At 31.6% G+C, this 7,177-nt stretch overlaps 1 long non-coding RNA gene across 1 annotated transcript; it reads right to left on the bottom strand.

Annotated features, from left to right (window-relative positions):
* Positions 1 to 3,320: 3,320 nt before the first annotated feature.
* LOC126370356 (uncharacterized) lies at positions 3,321 to 5,085 on the bottom strand. Its single transcript, XR_007566872.1, has 3 exons — positions 4,627 to 5,085; positions 3,953 to 3,992; positions 3,321 to 3,784 (listed from the first exon to the last, which is right to left on the bottom strand). It is a non-coding gene; the product is annotated as an uncharacterized LOC126370356 (long non-coding RNA).
* Between the last annotated feature and the right edge of the window lie 2,092 nt (positions 5,086 to 7,177).

Here is a 7,177-nt window from a genome sequence, read left to right as displayed (position 1 = left end):
AGGTTTCATGAAGCCAAATCAAAGTCCGATTTCAGTCCAGGGTCAGTTTGTAAACCACAATACACAAACAAAACGTAGAAGGCGCGTTCGACTCGTAATTCAAACGAAAACAAACATTTTCAAACATAGGTAGGTTACTAACCTACCTACGTTATTTGAAAGTTGCGTTTTTTTTGTTCTCAAATTTAGTTTTAAATGATATTTATAGGTGGTTATATTTTTTTTTTAAATTTGATATTGTATCTCCCATAATTTATGAGAATTACAACTAAACATTTAATTAATTCAATAAAATGTATTTTGCAAATAAACACAAACTTTTAAAAACGTAATATTTTATTATCTGTGGCAAAGCTAGATCGATGTTGCAATAATTAACGATAGATGGCGCAACTTTAAGCGAGCTTCTTACACATAATTATAGATGGCGTTAATAAAAACAAGAACGTTCAACCCCTCAACAAGCTCCATACTCGACGTAGTTCCGACGTAAATCCGCTAGAGTAACCACTAAATTTAAAAATATAAAAATCTCCATTAAATGCCAATATCTTTGATTAACTTTTGGTTGGAGTATAACTTTTAAATTATAAAACATAATTTTAGTGCCTATTTATCGATTATTGGCTTTTAAAGAAATTTTAATTACAAATCGATACTATTAGCGTCATCTATTGAAATTTTTTTGAACAATGTTTCCTAATGTTCGCGATGAGAACCCATGGTACAGTATTACAGTGCGACATTATGTCGCTGCTCTTTTCTGCCGCGCGGCGAAAAACTCGTAGTGCGCGCCTGGCCTAAGCGGTTCTCTTCCCTCACCGATGTAATGTTTGGATCTGTGACGTTACATTCAAATTCAAATTAAAAAATATCTTTATTCCGTAGGTAACATAGTTACACTTTGAATCGCCAATTTTTATATATCGAACGTCTCATCCGCCTAAAACTACTGCAGCTTCTCACAACCTGTATAGACGGGGAAAAGAAATTGCAAGAAAAACCTCGGCACAGGGCCCTAGACGTTCTTTAAAAAAAAACATAAAATATTGTTTTATAAATGAGTAATTTAGCTGCCTAATATCAGTTCTCATCCTATGCATTCATATCTTGTAAATAATCATTAACTTTATAATAACCTATTTTTGCAAAGTTTCTGTTTAACTACTGTCTTAAAACAGTTGAAAGGCAAATTTTGAATGTCAATAGGAATCTTATTGTAGGTAAATTACAGGCGAATGTGTACATGTTTTTATAGACTTAAGTTACCTTTGGGTACATAATTCTCAACGACATTTTGGTTAGGTGAGATACAGCACACATCTACTCACTGTCACACACTCATAAGAATGAAACAACTTCTCTATAAACGCATACGAAAACAAAACAGTCACATAAAATAACAAAACATTCTCATTCATTTTCATTCATTCATTTATTTTCTTTGTATTCTAAAGCAATAAAGAGTATACAAACAAACAAAACACGAACCAAACGTTCATGTACACCGGTAGAGGGGAAAGCGTGCGCTTGGCAGCTCCTGTCTCTATTTTTTCTTTTTCTGATCACTAAATGTATCTCTACCCACTCCACTAAAGGAAAAAAAACAACGGATACTTTTTAAAATTGCACAAAAAGTAAGGTTTTTATTGCCGCCACCCCTCAGTGCCTCGGTACTTCCGTTACATAAGTGTGGCTTCACTAACTCGATTTGCAAGCTATTTCCTACCCTCTACGGTTTCTCCTGCCCTGGTCATTATCTCTTGTTGTGTAATAAATACTTATGTTTTTCCAAGTAGGTAACCCGATAGCTTTATTGAATTATCTTCTGCATGAACATTCAACGGATTCGCAATCTTATGTTATTTATAAAATTCAATCTTTTAATTTAAATTATGTACCTACTTACATTAATATGCTTTATACTTAATGTATCATAACTATTGTACATCAATACCTAATATTGCATATTTTTGTTTAGTTTGAATAACTGTAAGTAAATAGCAATTAAAGTGAAATAAAATACAATTTAGTTTTGGGATATTAATTTTAAAAGTGAATGGTACTTCATAAATCGCTGGCCACTATCATGAAAAATATATTTTAAATCGCCATTTGTAAAATTATAAAAATAAAAATTATTTTTTATTATTATTTTTATGGCGATTACATATTGATTTTTTCAAAACTTCAGCTAGCATTTCATTAAAACTTTGCACCTATTCAATCTTTTTGCTTCGCGCTCTTTTACTTTTATAAAACTTTTTATATACCTATACTTACATATTTACCATAGACAATTTGTTTAAATGTTTTTTACTTGGATGAATATAGTGGAAGTAAATTGTAACAGTCTGTCAAACAAAATAACATAGTCACTTAAAGATTCACACTTTTTGTACGAAGTACTACATAATTTTAATATTGTAGCAGACATCCCTAACAGGCCTAAAGGTTTAAAAGGGGCTACTTGTTTAAAATAGCTATTAATAATATTGGTTTTAGTACCTACAGCGGGATATCAAATCGAAAATTGTTTAGAAACTTGAAAACGTAGGTAATACGATAAAGTTTTGATCTCAGAACAATAACTAAAGCATAGAAGGAAGGCTAAAATAGCAACAGAACTCTATAATTCTGCTCTACTTTATCTTACGGAACCGGCGTAATGTTAGACAAAGACGCATATACAAAAATTGTTTCGTAATTTCGTAGGTTGTCACAAGTTTTTCATTGCCTAGTGTTGGGTTTCACTTTAGTAATATGTCGATAAAATTAAATTTACTTACAATTAATGTCGATAATTTTTTTTTACAAGATTTCTTTTTGTAGGATGCAATTATCTTCTTCTTGATGAAAGGAGACTCTGTCTCTGATAGGTAAGTATCTAACCATTTTTGGATTATATTGTCTGGTTTATATTAGTTTGGAGCTGCAGCTCACATTCAGGAAGGAAAGAAAATAGCCAACTGTTATCGTTTCATCGGTAAGTATTTTGTAATATTCGAATTTATTTATGATGTCATCCGCCGTGCACTGGTGTCGATCGACGTGCCGTGCAAATTGGAACCGCCGCCGCCGGGTCTAAGCCGCACAGACGGTAAGAGGCCCGATGGGGTCACGCCATAGACATAGAAAAGAGTATGGACTGGAAATACCTACAGAAAAAACGTGCCACTCTGTAAACATAAAATGGCGGTCTTTACTAGGGCTACAAGCTGTTTCAATACTAGGATTACCATACTCGTACCTACTAGATATAGCATTATACTTAAAAAAATACGGCATACAAGTATTCATAAGAGAACAGAAAGGGAAAGTAAAAGGTAGGTAGGTGGTGTACTGTATCTTTCGTGCAAAACTTGTAAGTATTGTATGTTGTGTGCAATAAAGTATATTTGTATTTGTAAAGGAAGGTTTAGTCAAGATTTATCTAAGTCGCTTACACAAATCTATAACATTCATTACATTCTTTATTGGGCGCAGTTCGTATCAACCTGGAGTGTTGGAGTAGGAGTAAATAAGAAAAGGAGGTAAAATGAAATATAAATTAGATCGTAAATCTGTTCATTAGCAAGTATTTATTTCACACGTTATTAATTATGTACATTATATTTACAATAAATACAAATTTATTAATTTCTAAACAGTGTCAATTTGCTTAGAAACTGTCTTTGTGACACCCTGTCACATTGTTTTTTTTTTTTTCATTAAGTCGTTTGATCTTGAGGCGGGACTTGTTCAGCTTTTCTTTTAAATTTTTCATCTCGTCTTCTTGAACTGACTGAAATAAAGTTTAATAATAATGTTAAAATAGTATATGTACAAAATAATCTATAAAAATAAAAGTAAAATATATCTGATTTAAGTGCATTGTGCAGCTGGTTGAATTATACACTCTATATATGTATATCATGTTAAAAATATAAAAAAAGAAAATTATTTGATATACCTTTTCATGTAAATCCAGTCGACACTTTTGGATTTAATATCTGAAATCAAAGATAATAATAATTTACTTATATAAAACGTGTACAACTCATAATTGTTTAGACATAAAACAACTACAGACTTAGTATATATACTAAGTTTATTAAGTACATAATAATATGTAGTTGAATGATAGATAGTATAAACGTGTTGTGATAACATGATACAAATATCTTATCTATCTATCCAGCAGTGAGATGATGCAGGCTAGGCTGAAATTTAAATTTAAACACCATTTCATCTGTCTGATCTATAATGTTCAATGTAGGAATAGCATCGTCTCGAAGACGCCTCCACTTTGAATTAGGAACACACATAAATGAATCCGCAGTAAAATGTTTCGAGCAAATACGGCTGTACTTATTTGGAATCCAATTTCGTCTATTAATGCGAATTATCCATTCTTTCTCTTTGTTATCGTCTACAGGAAATCTAAAAATTAAAAGTATCGATAATTTTAGTACATCACTATGGACAATCAACATAACCTCAAATCAATTCCGTATTCATCGATGAAACGTATAATATAATGGATATCTCAAATATTTTATGCTACAAATCTATTCAGCAAAACATATTACTTTCCTAAAATTGTTCAGCAGTTCACATTTCACTAGAAAATTACAAAAAACTTACCGATGAAACGACAGAAGTTGTTGGCTATTTTCTTTTCTTCCTGAATGTGAGCTGCAGCCCCATACCACACAAGACATAATGTCACACAGTCGAGACACTCAATTATTTGATATAAATAAAAGTTTCTTTCCATTTATTTGGAAAAATATTGTTAAATTATCACTTAAAACAATCTGAACACAAGACACTCGTAAACACAGTTGACGCGACCGTGTCAAATAGTTCGGTAAATATAAGTAAAATCTTCTTATGTATGTTACTATGTATTTGGCCGAGTTAAAATGAGTCCAATAGGTCCAAATGACATTTCATGTTGTGACAACCTCGGAAAAAATGAAGCAAAGAGCGAATCATTTGTCCTTTTCTCACTCATAGTTTGTGTCGTAAGCTAGAAGAGAGCCGGTTTATAGTTTCTGAATTCTTATTTTAGCCTTCCTTCTATGCTTTAGTTATTGTTCTGAGGTTTTGATAGATATCGCAATCGGAAAACCGTCAAACTTAGTTGCGACTCTATTCTGTTTGATACAAATACAATTTCTTGTAGTTTTGAGAGGCTGTATCAAAAGAATTGAAGTTCAAAAGGATAATGCATAGACTAATTTTCAAGTCGATTTGATTGATGTTATTACTCGTAGGTACCTCCTTACCATGGGTTCTCATCGCGAACATTAGGAAACATTGTTCAAAAAAATTTCAATAGATGACGCTAATAGTATCGATTTGTAATTAAAATTTCTTTAAAAGCCAATAATCGATAAATAGGCACTAAAATTATGTTTTATAATTTAAAAGTTATACTCCAACCAAAAGTTAATCAAAGATATTGGCATTTAATGGAGATTTTTATATTTTTAAATTTAGTGGTTACTCTAGCGGATTTACGTCGGAACTACGTCGAGTATGGAGCTTGTTGAGGGGTTGAACGTTCTTGTTTTTATTAACGCCATCTATAATTATGTGTAAGAAGCTCGCTTAAAGTTGCGCCATCTATCGTTAATTATTGCAACATCGATCTAGCTTTGCCACAGATAATAAAATATTACGTTTTTAAAAGTTTGTGTTTATTTGCAAAATACATTTTATTGAATTAATTAAATGTTTAGTTGTAATTCTCATAAATTATGGGAGATACAATATCAAATTTAAAAAAAAAATATAACCACCTATAAATATCATTTAAAACTAAATTTGAGAACAAAAAAAACGCAACTTTCAAATAACGTAGGTAGGTTAGTAACCTACCTATGTTTGAAAATGTTTGTTTTCGTTTGAATTACGAGTCGAACGCGCCTTCTACGTTTTGTTTGTGTATTGTGGTTTACAAACTGACCCTGGACTGAAATCGGACTTTGATTTGGCTTCATGAAACCTGCTTTCACGTAGCGGCACAGGAACAGTGGTTATAAAAAATGACTGCACACAATTGTTCTTATTATAATTGTACAAATTCTTCGGAACAGAAGTCAATGTTCCGTTTTCCGTGGGATGACGTCAACCGCCTAAAAGTATGGCTTGAGAATTGCGGTAAGTAGTTAAATGTTTACTTTTATTTATTTTTAATATTAAACTGCAAAAAGTTATCAAACAAACAATTTGATAGAATCAATGACAATCAAAACTGGAATAAAATAAAAAGAAATACCTAATTAACATGGTGGGAAAGTTATTGCCACTCCCCCTACTTGCTAGACTATTATTTTGGTACCTAATCGGTTTATCATTTGTCACCATTTATCATTTAGTTTACCATAATTAATGTAATACTTAAACTCAAGCTGAGATCAACAGTTTAGAGTAGTAGAACAGTTTTTTCTGTCTGAAGAACATAATATAATTAGGTATTGTACTCAATGTCAATTTGGAATTATTAAATTAACTTTTGTACAATTGGGTAATTTAGCATGGCATATAGATATACTAATCAAACTTGAAAATCATAATTAGTGATTTTTAACATATTCTTACTGGGAACTCAGGGCCTCCAGATTCTGAACCAATTGCTATAACTACTAAAGCACTGGAATAGTCAAAAACTTGTAAAGTACCTACTATATACCAATACTGTATGCGATGGATTTATATTTCCAAGTGAACTGTGGAATAAAAGGGACAAAAGTTAAAAAAAGTCAATCAAGTACATAATTATTGCTGAATTTTGGACTGTTTTATTGAACATTTTATAGACCAGGGCGGTTAAAATAGCCACATCGAAGCAATTCATCTAAGAAAGCAATATTACAGTTTCACATTTGTGCATATAAAAGTAAGTGTGCGATGCAAACAAATGTCAAATAGCAATATTGCTTTCTTAGATGAATTGCTTTGATGTAGCCATTTTGGCCCCCCAGATATCTACTTACACATTTACTTTTAATTTAAGATGAAAATAAATAAAAATAAAACATTAATTTATTTCTTCTTATACAGTCTTAATAGATACCTAAGAAACTACTATCTACCAAACCTACAGTTTTGTACCAATTTCACACATCGGGACTGTGTACAGAAGCCAGGAACCCAAATGAGGTATACCTAGTATCTTGGTCTCGCT

This window comes from Pectinophora gossypiella, chromosome 10 (genome assembly GCF_024362695.1).
Source record: "Pectinophora gossypiella chromosome 10, ilPecGoss1.1, whole genome shotgun sequence".
In the NCBI taxonomy this organism is placed as follows: Eukaryota; Metazoa; Arthropoda; class Insecta; order Lepidoptera; family Gelechiidae; genus Pectinophora; species Pectinophora gossypiella.
Note: the sequence above shows the minus strand (reverse complement) of the source record. Positions and strands in the feature narration are given on the sequence as shown.